Consider the following 20,930-nt stretch of genomic DNA (forward strand, 5'->3'; position numbering starts at 1 on the left):
TTCTAGTGGCAGCATTATAAATGAGATTGAGCAGGAACCTAATAAGGGAAGATAAAAGCCTATAAAAGAAACAAGAACAAGGGAATGAGTAGAGCTTGAATGATCCAAATAAACAGTAAAGCGAAGGTGAACATAATAAGAAACAGAGACTAACTTGCTATCATATATCTCTATTTTATATATGTCATATGTTTATATAGCACCTACAGCATGCATTTTTATCTGAATTTTGCAAATGATGAAACTAGTCTTAGGTGTAGTTTGCTAAAACAGAGAAAGAAGTGGAGTAAAACTTGAGGTAACTTCAGATCTCTATTGCAGACACTGCAAGAAAGTTAAAGGAGAGGGAGTTCTGGCTAAGAAGAAAATAATAACAATAATAATGATAACAATAGCATTTATTGAACCTTTATCATGTGCCAGCCACTGTTCTAAATTATATATATAATTTAGACAGAGAGAGAAAAAAAGAGTATGGATACTCCTTTATTCTCATTTTCCAGATAGGAAATGAGGCACAAGTGGGTTTAAATAACTTTCACAAGTTAATAAAGCTTGAAATAAATTTACATATATATGCAGACAGCTAATATGAAGCCTGAGCTCTCAATCACCGTTGCCTTCAACATAGTATTTATTTTCATAAAGTGAGTGGGGAGGGTGTTCCAAATCTCACTTCTTCTACTGTGCGCCTTAAAGTGAAATATGCCAGTTGATATAATCAGTTCACATGTAAAGAACCCAACTAAGAAACCCTCCAATCCTGAAAAGAAGCTTGCTGAGAAAGTTATACTTATCCCCTATGGAAATTCATGCCAGTCACCTATAATACAAAATGTAATCCTTAATTCGTTCGGAAAAACATGAAAGATCAAGGTGAAGGCATCAAAAAAACTGATCCTTAAGATAGAGAATTCAAGAAATTTAAAATATGTATTGCAAGTTCTTACCAGAATTTTTATACTCATTCATTTAACAAATGTTCACTGTACACCTCCTACTAAGACTCTGGATCGTGGCTCAAGTGCCATACTGATGCTACTCCCCACATGCCACCCCTAGAAAAATACATGGTACAGGTTCCCTTGAACCTTCTTTGAAATTACATTGCACTATTTAAAAAGCACAATCTGAAAAGAAAATGGAGCAGAAAAAAAAAGAACTTAGGAATCAAAAATAAGATGACTGAGTAATATTACTTAGCAGAATGATTAGGTTGAATATGGCTAAAGAACAAATAAATTATTTGGAATGTCACAGCATTCAAAAGTAGAACACAAATATAGAGAGATAGAGAATAGAGATATGTTAAAGGATATGGATGATCAATTCAGATAGTCCATCTTCACTTCAAAAAGAGTTCCAGGAAGAAAATACGAAGAAAAAGAGAAAGACCAAAGAACACATCACAAATCGAACAAAAACTCAAGTGATCAGATTGAAATGAATCACCAAGGACCAACAGAATGGGAAAAGACCACATCTTGGTAAAACCTCTGAACTAAAACAATAAAGAGAAAATTATGAAAGTTTCTAAAAATAAAACTTGAATAAATAGCTTATGAAGGAACTAGAATTAAAGCAGCATCAGATTATATCACTAGGCAGCACTTGATGCTAGAAGAGAGTGCAGAATACCTACAAAAAATAAGCAAATGATATTAAACCAAAAGGTATACAAGTCAAATATGATTCAGATTCAAGTTTAATTAATATCTTCAATCAAATAAGAACTTCAAATGTTTACCAAGAGCCTCCCTGAAAGAATTACTGTGGCAAAATAAAAATATATATATTTTCAAGAGGAAAATGTGGGATACCAAAAAAAAAAAGAATGATAAAATACTACTAAACAGTGAAAAGATTTTAATTACTGGTGTGTATAACATATGCATGAAACTCAAATACATTGTGCTAAATGAAAGAAACCAGACCCCAAAGATTACATTCTGTATGGTTCCATTTATATGATATTCCAGAAAAGCAAAAACTGTAAGTAGAGAAAACAGATTGCCAGAGGCTACAGTATTGGGAGGAGAGGCTAACTACAGTGGGGCACAAGAGGATTATTTGGATGATGGAATGATTCTGTATGTTGATTGTGGTATGATTTTGGCAAAACTCATAGAGCTGAAGGTGGAAATTCGAGTATGTAATTTATACCTCATAAACACATAAATACATGTATATGTACATACATTTGTACTAATGAGGAGAAAAACAGTGGAAAGAAAAGAAGCTAGTTAAAAATATACTTGAATCTCAGCGTTAATTTTTTTTAATAATCTTGAACTAAAATTCATGAGAAAACCTTGGGGATGGTGAGATGTGGAAGTTTAGGAAGAAAAAATTCTTTTTTTAAGGACAGAATAGAGATAGCACAATATTCTAGATGTTAATAAATACATGCTTAAATATTCTTAGATTAATCCTGAGAAGACTGGAAATGGAATTCTTAACTTTTAAAGCCAATAATGAAAAAATAGTAATAGAAAACAACCTAATAAGAAAATAAAATAGAAATGGTTGAAAAGTATGGTAGGAGAAAAAAACTAAAGTAAGATGGCAAAAATAATTTCAAACACATTATTCATTATAATAAATATGAATATGTTAAATTTTTATATTAAAAAATAGACCCTAAGATATGGCTAAACACATATGCAAATAAAAATACAGCTATATGCTGTTTACAAAAGACAGACAAAATAAAATGACAGAGTATGATCATTTGATAAGATGCCAAAAATATAATATTTAGCATGGCTTTATATTAATCCTTAATAAAAATTAAATAAATTTTGGTAAGACTAATAACATTTTATTAATTCTGTATGAGGAAGTACAAAAACTTTGCAGAATAGTGTACTTAATGGTGATATGCTAAAAGGAGAATTGCTGTTTGATTTAACTTTGTTTCTGCAAATTTTAGTCAATATAATAAGAGAAGAAAAGAGATTATTTGCCTGCATGCCTGAAGATGACAGCTAATTTTAATCTAAAATAATTGCTTCTACCAAAATTCTCTTTGCCTATAACATGATTTTATTTCAATAATTTCTGAAGTGCGTTGTTCTGAACAACTTTATACCTAATTTCTTGTTCTAATGTGTTAAATTAGCTCTTGGAAAACTATTGGTGCTTCCTAAGACCTGTCTGCCTTATATCACACGGCAAGTGTATCTTAATCAGAGGGCTGCCAAAGCACACTGCACACACATGAGGGGGCAGAGTTAATGCTCCCTGAGGATAATCCTTAGCCAATAAGTGATGAGAAAGGGTTAATAAATGTCACAACTTCCCTCCTACCACCATCCTTGGATGGGATCATTCTGAGACATGTGTTTTGCACTATTTTTTCGACAGTTTTTCTAAGGAATTATGATCTAGTGACTCACTGTGGCAGCAGGCTCAATACTGCATCTTTCATTGGCTGCTTTTCTTTTCCTATATTACTTCTTCTTCTCTCTCCAACCCATATTCCTTGCTTCTTACAATAAATTGCTTTCACTTGAAACCTTGGCACAAAATCTGCTTCTTCATAATTCATATGTCTATGAATTATGCATAAGCATAAATAGTAATAATTATAGATATTTAAATGCTTTTTACTTGCTTCTTTTTTAATGCTGGCAGAGTTTGCAACTTATTTTCAAAGTGATTTAACCAGTGAAATACAAAGAAAGCAAATGTCACAAAATGTTTAAAATTGGTGGATCTAAATATAAGGCATGGGGTATTCATTGTAATCATTGTACAAAATTTCTTTAGTTTTAAAGTTTTCAAGATAAGAAGTTGGAGAACATGCTGGATGACTTGCTTGGAGATGGTAGAATAAAGTTGGCATTTATCCCCTCTCATGGAAGACATCCAAAAGCAAAATGAGGAGAAACAGTACAAATGTCATGCATGGTAAAATTATGAAATAAATAAAATAAATACTACGAAAAGGTAGAAAGGTTTCCCAAAAGAAGGAAAAAGGGGGGGGGGAGGAAGAAACAGGAAAAACAAATGACAGATGAAAGATATTTACCAGAAAAATGATACCATGAAATAGAAGAAAATTATAACTAAATATTTTACTAAATATTTTAAAACTTAATTATGTACTTCTATGGCTTAAAAGCACAAAACATAAAAGCAAAAGTTTAGTAGAAGATTGAATTGAACGATGTTAAAAAGAAATTCATTAACAGATATGAAGGTGAAATGGAAAGAAATCCAAGCTAGATAAAGAAAGGATAGTGAAAGACAAAGGAAGTAAGAAAAATGAGCAAATTGAAAATCAAGTAAGAGCTTTAAATGTTAGAGAAAATGATAGATAATAAAGATAGGCAAAGAAACACTACAAAATTGAAGTTCTTAAAAAACAAAACCCAAAACAATAGAAGCAAATATTTTTAAACTTAATTGTATTTTTAAAAATAATTTTTTTTTTTGAGTTGGAGTCTCACTCTGTCACCCAGACTGGAGTGCAGTGGCCGCTCCCAGCCACCGCAGCCTCGACCTGCTGGGCTCGGGCAATCCTTCCACCTCAGCCTTCCAAGTAGCCGGAATTACAGGCATGCGCTACCACGCCCGGTTGATTTTTTGATTTATTGTTGAGATGAGGTCTCGCTGCCCAGGCAGGTCTCGAACCCGCGGACTCAGGCAATCCACTCACCTCAGCCTCCCAAAGGCGGAGGATTACAGGCTGAGCCACCGAGCCCAGCTTAAAAATAATTTTTAAAATAGTTTTCAGAATGGGACTTCTCTGAACTCTCTTTTATTTGTAGTTATTTTAATGTAGAATGTGGCTTAATTTCTGTTTCTTACACTTTAGGAAAGACTCTCAGCTGTTTTATTTTTCCTAAAATCAGACTGTAAGAGTAGGTACATCAGGGAAGCACTGTAAGAGATTTGACGCACTGTATCACGATATCCTAGACAAGACAGAGAAATAAGGCCTGGATAATAGTAGTGTGTAACCATTCAGTGACAATATCCAAAGTATGCCATTTAACATATCAGCATTAACCTAGAGACAATTTTCTAGTGCCATGTCATAGATCTATGTCTCTGATACTGTTTTGTACATCTATTCATTATTTTAATAAGTATGTTGAACATATGTAAAACAGACTGATCATCAACAAAAAGTTAGAAGGTATAGCTAACACAATCTAAAACAGAATCAGGAACTATGAAAATCTCAGTAATCACTTGATTCAGAAAGGATGAATGTAATAGGAGGAAATATGCAGCACTTTAGGTGGATTCAAAATTCCAGCTTTATAGGTAAAATTTGAAAGAGATATGACTGCCTACTAACATACATTTTAAAGGTAGTATTAATTGCAAATGCAGTATGAATCAAAATTATTTGGTAACCAAAATAGCTAATTAAGTCTTAGACTGCATTTTAATAAGTGTGGCATATCCAAGACACAGATGACCACAGAATGTGCTTTTTTGAACAACACCTGGAGCATTGTGTTCAAGTAGGGACAGAAATTCTAAATGGACTATAAGCCAGGTTGTCATAATAAGGACAAACTCTGGAGAGATAAATAGTTCATTAAGCATTTTCATTATTACACTAAAGCTTTATAGTATGCTTTAATACTGATAGTGTGCTTATCCCTATCTTATATATGAAGAGCCAAAGAGGCTAAATATCTTATCAATTCCTCAAAATTAATAAACTGATAAATAAGGCATATTTTCTTATGCCTTGGGACATGGCAAGAGTAATGTAGAAAAATTAAAACATAATGCTTCATCCTTTTTTTTAACATCTGAAAATATCTATACAGTAAGTTTCCTACATACAAACAAGTTCGTCCCAAGAACACATTTGTAAATCCAATTTACTAATTACTTGTGGAAATATAGGGTGTTAATAAATAACTGAGGTGAAAGCTAGTCCCTCTCTTACTGAGTAACAATTAAAAAGAAAGAAAAATCTGTCACAAATAAAGAAAAATCAGTGAAAGAACACAAGTAGCTCCCCAAGTCCTAAAAAAATAGTGCCCAAAAATACAGACCTTGGAGTTCAAACAATGGACTGCACCTAGAACGACTGATCTCAGACTATACATGCAGAGAGATTAAAGAATGGATAGAGAGAATGAACAAGAATCAAGAAAGGCAAGAGGAAAAAACTGAAGGATATGGTAACAGAGATTCTGGCCATAAAAACACCATCCAAGAAATAAATAACAAACTGACAAGCATGGAAAGCATAATTAACCAAGCAGAAGAAAGAATCTCAATGTTTGAAGACCAAAATATAGAATTAACCCAATCTGTTAAAAACATAACTAGGGACCTTAAAAGACAAAACAAGGCCCCCAAGAGATGCACATTTATAACAAGAGGCCAAACTTATATCTGATGGGTATGCCTGAAGTAGAAAGGGAAACAGAGAACACCTTGGAACAAAAATTCCATGAGGTTATCCAAGAAAACTTCCCTCATCTCATCAGAGATGCAACCACCCAAACAAGAGATTCAGAGAACCCATGCAAGACATCAAATGAGAGGACCAACTCCTAGGCACATAGTAATTCACTTAACCAAAGAAGGTATAAAAGAAAAAATCCTAAAGACAGCAAGAGAGAAAGGTCAGAGTACCTATAGGGAAGATCAATTAGAATAGCACCAGACATATCCACAGCAACACTACAGGTTAGAAGGGACTGGAGTCCAGTATTCAATGTTCTCAAAGATAAGCAAGTCCAACCAAGAATTTCCTATCCAGCTAAACTAGGTTTCATCAGTGATGGAGAATTAAAATCCTTACCAGCCATCCAATCTCTAAGAGATTATGCTACTTCCAGACCAGCTCTTCTAAAACCTTAAGAAGGTATTAAGCACGGAAGGAAGAACAAAAAGAATGACCATGCACTTCATAAGAGTACAGGAGAACACAAAATCAACAGAGGATACAATGTGACTGCAGTATTGAAAACACACATATCAACACAGAAGTTAAAAGAAAACAACAAAAAAAATTTTTTTGTTTTCTTTCATTCTTTAATTTCTTATTAAATAACAAAATCAAAATAAAGCCATAATAGTACAATAGTATTTACTAATGCTAAATATTTATTTTAAAATCCCTAATAGATTTTTTCTTTTTCCTTTTCTTATTTTATTTATTTTTATTTTTATTTTTATTTTTTTGAGTTGGAGTCTCACTCTGTCACCCAGACTGGAGTGCAGTGGCCGCTCCCGGCCACCGCAGCCTTGACCTGCTGGGCTCAGGCAAATCCTTCTGCCTCAGCCTTCCAAGTAGCCGGAATTACAGGCATGCGCTACCATGCCCGGCTGACTTTTTGATTTATTGTAGAGATGAGGTCTCGCTGCCCAGGCGGGTCTCGAACCTGCGGGCTCAGGTAATCCACTCACCTCAGCCTCCCAAAGGCATGGGATTACAGGCTGAGCCACCGAGCCCGGCTTCCTTTTCTTATTTTAAAGATGTGGGGTACAATTCAGGGTTAGGTATACAAATGTTCATTATGCAGGTACCCTTGTTGATGAGGTTTGTGCCCCACCCCCCATGGCAGTTTCCCTCAACTGTCAATCCCACCCTCCCATCCCTGGTAGTTTCCCACTACACTACCAATCCCTTTCTTATAGCATTATGATAATTGTTCAGGATCCACTTATGAGTGGTCCATTTATTTGTTTCTGTGATAGATCACTGAGTATGATAGACTCAAATTTATCCAACTTGCTGCAAAGTCCATATATTTATCCTTCTTTATGGCTGTATAATATTCCATTGTGTATATGTACCACAATTTAAAAATCCACTCCAGTTTCAAAGGGCAGCATGGTTGGTTCCATGTTTTTGCTATTGTGAATAGAGTTACAACAAACATGTGTGTGGAGGTATCTTTTTTGTAGAATGATTTGAGTTCCTCCAGGTATTTTCCAATAGGATTACAGGGTCATATGGAAGGTCAATTTCTAGTTCTTTCAAAAATTGCCACACTGTCTTCTAAGAGGTTGCACTAGTTTGCATTCCCACCAGCAGAGTAGAAGCGTTCCTTTTTCTCAGCATCCTCGCAAGCATCTGTTGTTTGTTTTATTAACGATGGCCATTCTTACTTGCGATAGGTGGTATCTCAGTGTGGTTTTGATTTGCATTTCTCTGATGATTAGTCAGGCTAAACACTTTTTCATGTGTCTGTAGGCTGCCTGTATATCTTCTTTTGAGAAGTGTCTATTTCATGTCTTCTACCCCCTTTTAAATGGGGTTCTTTTTTGCTTTTTGGTGCATTTGAGTTCCTTGTAGATCCTAGATATTAGGCCTTTGTCAGATATACAGTTGGCAAATATTTTTTCCCATTCTGTGGGCTGTCTCCTTGCTCTCTTGATGGTTTCTTTTACTTTGCAAAAGCTGGTCAGTTTGATGAGGTCCCACTTGCCTTTCTTATTTTTTATGGTATGGGTACTTAGGGTTTTGATCAGAAATTAGCTGCCAGTTCCAGTTTCCATAAGGGTGGCTCCTGCATTTTCCAAGACTCTTATAGTTTGAGGTTTTATGATTAGGTCTTTGATCCATTTAGTTAATTTTTGTGTATGGTGATAGGTAGGGATCATGTTTCAATCTTCTTCATGTGATCAGTTTTCCCAGCACCATTTACTGAGTAGGTTCTCCTCTCCCTGGTGGCAGTTATTGGAGGCTTTGTCAAAGATGAGTTGGTTGAGAAATTGAGGCTTTGCTTCCGGATTCTCTACCTGTTGCATTGGTCTATATGCCTATTCTTGTACCAATACCAGGCTGTTTTGAGTACTGTAGAATTAAAGTTCGAAGTCTGAAAGTGTGATACCTCCTGCTTTGGTTTTTTTGCTAAGGATTGTTTTGGCTATTCGTGGTTGTTTATGTTTCCATATGAATTTCTGTATTGTCATTTCCAAGTCTGAGAAGAATGATGTTGGTAATTTAATGGTTATTGTGTTGAATCTATAGATTGCCTTTGAAGGATGGACATCTTAACAATGTTGATTCTTCCTATCCATGAGCATGGAATATTTTTCCATTTGTTTGTGTCTTCTTGGATTTCTTTGAGCAGTGTTTTGTAGTTCTCATTGTAAAGGTTTTTCACTTCTCTAGATAGGAAGATGAGGAGGTATTTTCTTTTTTTCTTTTCTTTCTTTCTTCCTTTTTTTTTTTTTTGGTGGCTGTTGCGAATGGGAGTGTGCTTTTAATTTGGGTCTCTGTCTGCTTGTTGTTGGTGTATAAGAATGCAACTGTCTTTTGCACATTTATTTTGTCCCCAACACTTTGTCAATGTCCTTTAACAGTGCAAGCAGGTTTTTATTAGATTCTTTTGGATTTTCGAGGTATAGGATCATGTCATCTGCAAAGAGGGATAACTTGACTTCCTCTTTTCCTATTTGGATACCCCTTATTTCCTTCTCTTGTCTAATTACCTGAGCTAGGACTTCCAACACAATGTTGAACAAGAGAGGAGAGAGTGGATAAATGTGTCTTCCTTCAGCTTTCAGGGGAAATGTTTCCAGTTTCTGTTCATTTAGCAATATGTTAGCTGTGGGTTTATCGTAGATGGCACTTACTATTTTGAGGTATGTCCCTTCTATACCTAGACATTCTTGGTTTTTACCAAGAAGGGATGCTGGATTTTATCAAAGGTTTTTTCTGCATCTGAGATAATCATGTGGTTCTTGTTTTTACATTTGTTGATGTATTTAATTACATTTATGTTCTTGCAAATGTTGAACTAGCTCTGCATCTGGGCAAGAAACCTACTTGGTCATGATGGATAATTTTTGAGATATGTTTTTGGATCTGATTTGGTAGAATTTTGTTGAGGATTTTTGCATCTATGTTCATAAAGGATATTGACCTGTAGTTCTATTTTTTTGTTGGATTTTTACCCATTTTGGATATCAGTGGAATGTTAGCTTTGTAAAATGATTTGGAGAGAGTTCCATCCTTCTTAATTGCCTGGAATACTTTCAGTAGGATTGGTATCAGCTCCTCCTTGTTGTGTTGTAGCATTCTGCTGGAAAGTTGCCTGATCCACGGCCTTTTTGATAGGTAGTTTTCTTATGACAGAGTCAATTTCCTGGGTGTTTATTGGTCTATTTAGTGTCTCAATGTCTTCTTGTTTTAACATGGGGAGGTAGTGTGATGTCAGAAAGTCCTCCATTTCATTTAGCTTATCAAGTTTGTTTCCATATAGGTATACACAGTAATCTCTGATAATCTTTTGTATTTCTTTGGGGTCAGTGGTGATTTGATCTTTTGTATTTCTGATTGTGTTTATTTGGGCTTTTGGTCACTTTTTCTTGGTCATTCTGGCTAGAGGTCCATCAATCTTGTTAATTCTTTTAAAGAACAAGCTTTTTGTTTTGTTGATGTTTTCTATGATATTTTTGTCTTCTATGTCCTGTATTTGGACTCTTATTTTGGTGATTTGGATTCTTCTGCTATGTTAGAGTTTTCGTGGCCTTCAGTTTCTAGCTCCCTTACGTGATTTGTTAGGCTCTCAACTTGTGCTCTTTCCATATTCTTGATGTGTGCTTGTAGAGATATAAATTCCCCTCCGAAAGTTTTCATGGCATCCCAGAGGGTTTGGTAAGATATTTCTTCATTTTTATTTGTTTCCAGAAATCTTTTAATTTCTGCTTTGATTTCAGTTTTGACCCAGTAGTTGTTCAGCATCATGATGTTTAGTGTCCATTTCTTTGTAGGTTATGGGAAAATGTTGTTGGCGTTGATATTTATTTTTATTTCCACCATGGTCTGAGAAGGTAAATGGCAATATTTCAACTTATGGAATTTGTTTATGCTTGATTTATGGCCAAGGATGTGGTTGGTCTCGGAATACATTCCATGTGGTGATGGGTAGAATGTACATTCTGTGGTTTTTGGGTGGAATAATCTGTAGGTATCTATTAAGTTCATTTGGTTGAGTGTCAAGTTTAGGTTATGGATCTCCTTATGATTTTTGCCTCGATGATCTATCTAGGGCTGTTAGTTGGGTATTCAAGTCCCTTGCTATAAAGGTGTTAGGGTCAATATCTTTTTTTTAGTTTACTTAGTAGTTACTTTATAAATGCTGATGCTCCTGTGTTGGGTGCATATATGTTTAGGATGGATATTTCTTGTTGATGGATTGAACCTTTTATCATCATATCCTTTTGTATCTTTTTAAAAATTTGATAGCTTAAAGGTTATTTTGGCTGATATTAAGATCAACACTACTGCCTTCTTTTGTGATCCATTTGACTGGAAAATCATTTTCCATCCTTTGACTTTGAGTCTGTGTGCATCCCTTGTGGTGAGATGAGTTTCCTGGATGCAGAAAATAATTGGGTCATGATTTCTTATCCAGTTTGCCTTCTGTATCTTTTAATGGGTGCATTTAGTTCATTCTCATTCAAGCTGATTATTGAAATGTGATTGTTTATCCCTGTCATGAGTTTCTTATAAAGTTGCTTTTTGTTTGTTTGTTTGCTTCGTTGATTTTGTTGGTTTGTTTGTTTTTTGGCTTTGGGCTTGATGTATGTGAGTGTTTTTCAAGCTTGTTGTTGCAATTTATTCTTTGTTGATTCTTTGCTCCGCTGTTCTCTTGGGAAGTGTGTGGTCATGCTATTTTTTCTTTCTTCTGTACTTAATACCTTTTTAAGTGTCTCCTGTAGAGTTTGTCTGGAAGCTGCATAATATCTTAGAGATTGGATCTGGGAAGGATTTTAACTCTCTATCACTGATGAAGCTGAGCTTGGCTGGGTAGGAAATTCTCGGTTGAAATTGTTTATCTTTGAGGACTTTGAATATTGGACTCCAGGCCCTTCTTGCTTGTAGTATTTCTGCCAATAGGCCTGTTGCTATTCTGACTGGTTTTCCCCAGTAGGTAGTCTAACCTTTCTCTCTTTTTGCCTTTAGGATTTTTCTTTTGTGTAGACAAATTACTATGTGTCTAGGGGTTGGTCTTCTCATTTGATGTCTTCTAGGGCTTCTCTGTATCTCTTGTGCTTGGCTAGTTACATCTCTGGTGAGATGGGGAGTGTTTTCTTGGATTACTTCCTGGAATACTTGCTTCAAGGTGTTCTCCATTTCCCTTTCTTCTTCTGGAATACCAGTCAGGTGTAGGTTCAGCCTCTTGATATAACCACACACCTCTTGTAGGCTTGTTCTTTCTTTCTGAGTTTTCTCTCTATTTTTTTTATAGATCAAATTAATTCCATATTCTGATCTTCAAGTTCTGAGATTCTTTCTTCAGCTAGATTAATTCTGCTTTCCATGCTTGTCATCTTGCTATTTATGTCCTGGATGAAATTTTTTATTGCAAAAATTTCAGTTACAAGTCCTTTCAGTGTTGCATCTTGTCTTACTCGAGTCTTATTCACTCTTTCCATGCATTCCCTAATTCCTGTTGTATTCTGGGGCCAATCATTGGTGACTTCCATAGTTTGGTCTCCAAGTTCTGATTTTTCAGGAGTTTTCTCTTTGTTTCACTTGAAATTGCCTGTAGTTTTCCTTTGGTTTTTCCTCATTTGTGACAAATCTCTTGCTCTTCTCTTTAGTTCTGTTATGCAGTGTCAGTGGGGGCAGCTCTCCCTTCAGATGATTGCTCAGCCCTCTATTCTTCCCTGATCCGGGCTCAGGATTTGTTCTATTTTAAAACAGGACTGTGGGTGGGAAGCTTTGCTGACTCTTGTAGTTTTGAAATTTGAATAAAGTAGTGGATGGGGAGCAAGGATTCAGAAACTACCTGCAAATTACAATGTTCACTGATTGCGTTATGTGTTCCCTAAGACCCACTCCCTGCCAGCCCTCTATATGACAGTGCAATGGGTACATGTGTGTACTCCCTGAGTCCAAGATACAGTGACAGCCATGAGGAACACAGAGAAAAATAGAATTAAATAAGATGGACAAGAATTAAAAAACAAAAAGAAGAAAACAGAACAATGAAAGCAGAAACCAAAGCAAGAAACAATTGAACACATACACACACACACCAAAGCAAACTGGAATAACAACAAAGTGAAACAAAACAAATGACAACAACAAAAAACCCAGGAAAACTAAACACACATACACACACACGCCTAGCACAAAATGAATGGAGAAGAAAAACAGGAAGACCAGAATAAAATAAAAATTTTAAAAATGGAGTTCACATTGAACCCTCATACTTATATTGACACACACCTTAAACTAAAAATAAATAAATAAATAAATAAAAGAGAGAACGAAAGAGCAAAAACAAACCACCAACAACAAAAAAATTGACAGATGAACACTTAATTATTCACATACACAAATAAATAGAAAACAAAAGAAGAAAGAAAAAGAAAAAAAACGGTGGGAACTCAGATCAAACCCTCACATACTTATTCATGCACAAAGAAAAAATATTTTAAAAATAGATGAACTAACAAACAGGCAAAAAAATTTTTTTAATTAAAAAAATTTCAAAATTAAAAAAAACCCTTCCCTCTTGTGGCAGGCTCTGCAATTGTTCCTCTCATCTGCTTTCTCCTGCATAATTTCCACCTCTTTCACTCTCTCCCTAGTGTCCAGAGCAGGGAAGGGGGCAGGCAGTGCAGGTGGGGGGCTGCCGTCCTCCCCTCCCACTCTCATATGGTCAGGGAGATCTCCTCTGATGGGGAGGTGTGGGATTGTCTCCTCCCCAGGTATATACTCACAGGGGTGCCACAGCCAGTCTATCCTTGGATGGAGTTCTCCTATTGCAACTGCCATCCAGGCTCTGCCTGATTTTGTCCCTCTCAGTTGTGCCCAGCTGTGTAGGTCTGATGTTTAGAGGACTGCTGTAGAGGAGGGGGTTTGGGTCAGTTCGGAACTTACCACTGATCTCTTTGGAGTTCTTCCTCATTCTTTTCTGGCCACACCCTTTGTCCCATGGCTGGATCAGGGTAGAAGGTGGGGTGCCTAGGACTCAGCTCTTGTCAGGTCCCTCCAAAGTCTGTGCTTTCAGTATATTCCCTCTGGGTCACAATCAATCCTTGAGCAGTTGATCTGCCAGTCACAGAAACCAGGTCTGTTGCTCTGTGGTGAGCCAGAACACTGTCCTGCCCACTTTCAAGATGGTGGCAGGGTGTCTCTCTTGTCTTCTCCAGTGGACTCTGCCTCTGGTCTCCCTCTGCAGCCCCCATTGCTAGTGTCTGGCCAGGCACTGAAGTGATGAGGCAGAGCCTGGAGCCAGTAGTATCTCCCTGCAACTTCTTTGGAGGAAAACTTTTGTGCATTAAAAAAAAAATAGCATTTGGTTCTGCAACCTGAGAAGTGCCAGGGACCAAGCAGAGAAGCTACAGCACAAGCTGCTGCACCAGGAGGGCCCTGGCCACTTGCTCATGAACCCCCCACTTAGTCAGTCTATCCCAGCATTTTCTTCCCAGAAAGGGTTTTGTTGATTTTTTTAAAAATGGCACTCAGCTTCTATGTCGTGGAAATTGCTACCATCCAAGCTGAGCAGCTGCAGCACCAGCCGCTACACCAGGAGAGCCCTTACAAAAAAACTTTATAAGAGCCTCATGGCAGGGATAAACACTCACATTTCAACAATCAGCCTGAATGTGAATGGACTAAATGTACCACTGAAAAGACATTGAATGGCAAACTGGATTTTTTAGAAAACTTATATATATATAAATATATATTTATATATATATAAATATATATATGACCCAGCAATATGGTGCCTCCAGGAAACACATCTCATTATAAAGGACATCCACAGGTTCAAAGTTAGCAGCTGGAAAACAAGCTTCCAGGCAAACAGAAAACAAAAAAAGGCAGAAGTCGCAGTTCTAATATCAGACAAAACAGCCTTCAAGCTATCAAAAATTAAAAACGATACAGAAGGCCGGGCTCGGTGGCTCAGCCTGTAATCTTGCGCCTTTGGGAGGCTGAGGTGAGTGGATTGCCTGAGCCCACGGGTTTGAGACTCACCTGGGCAACTTGGCAAGACCTCATCTCTATAATAAATCAAAAAATTAGCTGGGCGTGGTAGTGCACGCCTGTAGCTCCAGCTACTTGGAAGGCTGAGGTGGAAGGATCACCAGAGCCCAGCAGGTCGAGGCTGTGGTGGACAAGAATGGCCACTGCACTCCAGTCCGGGTGACAGAGTGAGACTCCAACTCAAAAAAAATAAAAAAATAAAAACGATACAGAAGGACACTAAATAATGATAAAGGACTCAATCCACCAGCAAGATATATTCATCCTAAACATATATACACCCAACACAGGAACAGCAAGATTTATGAAGTAACTACTTAGTAAACCAAAAGAGGACATTGACTCTAACACCATCATAACTAGAGATTTAAATACCCCACTAACAATCTTAAATCGATCATGGAAGCAAAAAATCAATAAGAAGATCCAGAATCTCAATTTGACACTTGACCAAGTGGATTTAATAGATATCTACAGAACACTTCACCATACAACCATAGAACCATAGAATGTACATTCTATTCATCACCACATGGAACATACTCCAAGATAGACCACATTCTTGGCTATAAATCAAACATAGACAAATTCCATAAGACTGAAATAATACCATGCATCTTCTCAGACCACAGTGGAATAAAAATAAATATCAACACCAACAAGATCCCCACAAAATATACAAGGGCGGGGCACTAAAAAAACATACTGCTGAACAGCTCCTGGGTAAACACAGAAATTAAAACATTGCTAGAAGCAAATGAAAACAAAGATGCATCTTACTAGAACCTCTGGGATGCCATGAAATCAATACTCAGAAGGAAATTTATAGCCCTACAAACACACAAGAAAACAGATCACAACTAAACAGCCTAACATCACACATCAGGGAGCTGGAAAGACAAGACCACCAAAACCTTAATTTCAGCAGAAGAATCCAGATAAAGGACCAACTACAGGACAGAAGCCAAAATATCTTGGAAAAAAATCACCAAAACAAATAGCTGATTCTTTGAGAGAATAAATAAGATTGATGGATGCCTAGTCAGATTGACCAAGAAAAAGTCCAACTAAACACAATGAGAAATGCAAAAGATGAAGTCACAACTGATACTGAAGAAATTCAAAAGATTATGAGAGAGTACTATACACACCTGTATGGAAACAAACTTGCGAATCTAAATTAAATGGAGGATTTTCTGATATCATACAACCTTCCAAGTTTGAAACAAGAAAAATTAAAACCCTCAAAAAACCAATAACAACCCAGGAAATTGACCCCATCATAAGAAAGTCTCCCATAGCCTGGGAAGCCCTGGGCCTGAAAACTTCTTAACTGAATTCTATAAAACATACAAAGAGGAGCTGATATCAATCCTATCAAAAATATTTCAGGCAATTGAGAAAGATGGAACTCTCCCCAAATTATTATATGAAGCTAATATGACATTAATATCCAAACCTGGAAAAGACCCAACAAAGATAAAGAATTACAGACCTATCTCCTTGGTGTACATAGATGCAAAAGTTCTCAACAAAATCCTAGCAAATAGAATCTAATAACACATTTCAAGATTGTGCAACATGACCAAGTTGGCTTCATTCCTGGGATGTAGGGCTGGTTCAACATTCTCAAGACTATAAATATATTAATAATTCAATGCATTAACAGATGTAAAAATAAGAACCACATGATCATGTCATTGTATGCAATAAAAGCTATTGACAAAATCCAGCATCTCTTTTTTATAAAAACCCTTGAACATCTAGACATAGAAGGAACATTTCCCCCAAACAGTAAAAGCCATCAATGATAACCCACAGCCAATATCCTGCTCAATGGACAAAAGTTGGAAGCTTTTCCCTTGAAAACCAGAACAAGACACTCTCACCCATTCTCTTCAACAAAGTATTGGAATTCCTAGCTAGAACAACTAGGCAAGAGAAGTAAATCAGAGATATCCAAATAGAGAAAGAGAAAGTCTTCTTCTTTGCAGACAATATGTTCCTATACCTTGAAAACACAAGAGAATCTGTCAAAAACCTGCTAGCACTGATAAATGACTTTGGCAAAGTCTCAGGGTACAAAATTAACATGAAAGATACAGTTTCATTTTTATACACCAACAGCAAATGGGCAGAGAATCAAATTAAAAGCACAATCCCATTCACAATAGTCACACACACAAAAAATACCTTGACATCTTCCTGACCAGAGAAGTGAAAGACCTTTACAATGAAAACTACAAAACACTGCCCAAAGAAATAAAAGAAGATACAAACAAATGGAAAAATATTTCATGCTCATGGATTGGAAGAATCAATATGAAGATGTCCATTCTACCCAGGCAATCTACATGTTCAATGCAATACCCATTAAATAAACAACATCATTCTTTACAGATCTGGAAATGACAATACAGAAATTCATATGGAAACAAAAAAAAAGACCACAAATAGCCAAAACAATCCTCAGCAAAAGAAACAAAGTGGGAGATATCACACTATTTTAAACTTTATAAGACTAAAATAATCAAAATAGCCTGGTATCCGTGCAAGAACAGGCATATAAACCAATGGAACAGGATAGAGATTCTAGGAGCAAAATCTTGATTTCTCAATGAACTCATCCTCAGCAAAGCCTCCACCAACAACCAGTGGGGAGAGGAGTCCCTTTTCAATAAATGGTGCTGGGAAAATTGGCTTACTGCATGCAGAAGAATGCAACAGGACCCCTACCTATCATCATACACAAAAATCAATTAAATGAATCAAAGACCTAAATGTAAATCTTCAAACTATAAGAATCTTAGAAAACACAGGAGATATCCTCATGCATATTGGAATAGGCAACCAATTCCTGATCAAAACCCCATGTGCCCATGCCGTAAGAGATAAGATAGACAAGTGGGACCTCATGAAACTGAAAAACTTTTGCAAAGCAAAAGAAACCATCAAGAGAGTGGGAAGATAACTCACAGAATGGGAAAAAAATATTTGCCAAATATATATCTGACAAAGGCCTAACATGAAGATCTACAAGGAACTCAAATGAGTCCAAGAAAAAAACAAATAGACCTATTTATAAAGTGGGCAAAAGACATGAATAAACACTTCTCAAAAGAAGACAGATGAACAGACAACAAATACATGAAAAAAAGCTCAGCCTCACTAAACATCAGAGAAATGCAAATCAAAACCACTTTGAGATACCACCTATCACCAATAAGAATGACCATCATCAGTAAATCAAAAAACAACAGATTCTGGCACAGGAGTGGAAAAAAGAGAATATTTCTGCTTTGTTGGTGGGAGTGCCAAACTAGTACCACCTCTATGGAAAACAGTGTGACGATTTTTAAAAGAACTAGAAATTGACCTTTCATAAGGCCCAGCAGTCCCCCTCCTGGGAATATACTCAGAGGAATTCAAATCATTTTACCAGAAGGATACCTGCACATGTATTGTCGCGCTATTCACAATAGCAAAAACATGGAACCAACCCAGCTGTCCATCAAAAGTGAACTGGATAAAGAAAATATGGTACATATACTCAATTGAGTATTACATAGATATAAAGATGCACAAAATTATGGAAGTTGTAGCAACTTGGATGGATTTAGAGTTCATAATATTGTGATCTATTACAGAAACAAAGAACTGAATACCACATGTTCTCACTTATAAGTGGGTCCTGAACATTTATCATAATACTAGAAGAAGGGGACTGGAAATAGTGGGACACTAGGGAGGGGAGGGAGGGAGGAGCCATGCAACCTCACTAAGGGCACCAGATCCTAAACCAGATGAAATGAAATCCAGATAGAGGCTCAAACTTTACCTGCTTGTAAACCACTAATGTACTTAATCCTGACTTGTACCCCACATTGTTAGAATAAAATAAAGTTTTTTAAAAAGGCTTTTGTCTGCAAAAACAAGATCTAATAGACAGATCATCTATATGTCTTTCCATCATGCTCTTTGCTTGTCTCTTAATATTTTATTGCACATCAAGCATTGCGTACAAAAGAACCATAGAGTTTGTGGATGATGGTATTTTTCACCTGTGGTGGTTCTTCCTTTTCTCATGTAGGATGAGGGACTGCAGGCTATGATTTAATTAGTGAGCTGAATTAGAGCTGGATTGTAGTTTTGGTAAGATTATTTCCCCTCTGGTTTTTCCCTGTTCTCTGGGCATGGCCTTTATGGGTCTTTAATTAAGAACCTGGAAAGTTTCTGAGTTCTTATCCATGAAAGCTTGAGGGAGATTCAGCTTTGAATGTATTGAGCTTAACTCTTTAACCTTCAATATTACACTTCTTCAAAATCTAATATATGTTCCTTTCTAATATATGAAGGGAAAACCAGTCAGATATTTGTGAGACTTTACCTCCCAATCACTGTAAGTACTGTAAAAGTCTTCATATAGACTTTAGAAGTTTCTGGCCCAGCCTGCCTCAGCTTTTCATACCACTACATAATCCAGAAAATATCCCATGGTAAAAATCAGCTGCCACGTATGTGAGGCTCCTAGAAATTTTATACCATCCTCCATAACTGTCCAAAGCTTGTATGGTTCATCTCTTCCTAATAGAGTACTTCTGCCATAGAGTACTTATGCTAAGCCTGATTCACCGCAGTACTCAGAATCTGTAAATGCTTTCAAGTGATGAAAATAACAGATTATCAGCTCACATAGGAAGAACTCTTTCTCTCTGAATTTTGACTTCTCTTGTTCCCATTTTTTCCAGTGTCCTTAAAAATAGCATTTCTTAATTTCCTCTAGATTTTTCTAGTTACTGAAATGGAAACATTGCCTACAAAAACTACTATATCCTTCTCAGAAGCAAAAGTCTGAAGTAGATTTTTTAAAACCATCTTTATTCTTCTTACAAAAAATATACTTTAAACAAAACCTCCTAGAAAAGTTGGAAATAAGACAATGGAAAAGATCATTCCATGTAAATATTCACCAAAAGAAAGCTGATATAGAAATATTCATGTAAAATTAAAATTTAAGGAAGAAAGCATTGAAAGGAATAGAGAGACTATCCTATGATAAAAAGCAATGCAAAAAGAAGACACAAGTATGAATATGTGTGTACCAAAAACATTGCCTAGAAATATGCAGAACAAAAATGTTCATACTCTCAAGTGACAAATCCATAATTATGATATAATATTTTAATCTTCCTTTCTTAGATAACAATAAATCTGACAAAAAGAATTAGTGAAAAATGTTTATAGAAAAACATTAGTGAATTTGGTGTGTGTGTGTGTCACTGTATTAAACAAGTCAAGATTACACACTCCCTTCAAGTGCAGGTATACATGGAAAAATTACAAAAATGTTCCACATACTAAATCATAAATGAAATATCAGCAATAGACCTTTTTACCTTTCTGCCCCTGATCCAGTGATGCCCCTTCTTTCTTCCTTACCTAAATTAAACAGCACAGTTAATCATAGTTATTCCTTTGCATACCACCTTCAACTCCTTTTCCAGTTCTTCACTTTTTCAGTTACTTGAAAAAGTCACCGACCTAATTAAAGTGAATTCTCCACACCTAAATTTGTGCAACTAAATATACACAGAGAAATCATACAATCATGCTGACTAGTCTTATGTTTAATTCATAATTATAAAACTCAAATGGGCATGAATTCTGGCAGGCAATAGTATTGCATTCTGCATTACTTTATTTCTCCCACTCCCCTGGACAACTATTTCTACATTCTTTTCCTCTTCAAATCCTCAACACTACTTCCTTTATTCCCCTTAACACTACTTCCTTTAATCTCACATGGTGATTTTGCTTTCCACTTCAATGGGAAAATTAAAGCAATAAAACTTCCACAAAGTCCCACTACCACATCTACTCAATTACCAGAATTATCTGCCATATTCTTTACTTTCTCGTCCGTGTTCCTATTTAAGGTAAACTTTGTCTACCACTTCACAAGTATAATTTCATTTACTTTTCC

The sequence above is a fragment of the Carlito syrichta genome, unplaced genomic scaffold, assembly GCF_000164805.1.
Source record: "Carlito syrichta isolate Samal-C Ts95f unplaced genomic scaffold, Tarsius_syrichta-2.0.1 Scaffold312386, whole genome shotgun sequence".
Classification (NCBI taxonomy): Eukaryota; Metazoa; Chordata; class Mammalia; order Primates; family Tarsiidae; genus Carlito; species Carlito syrichta.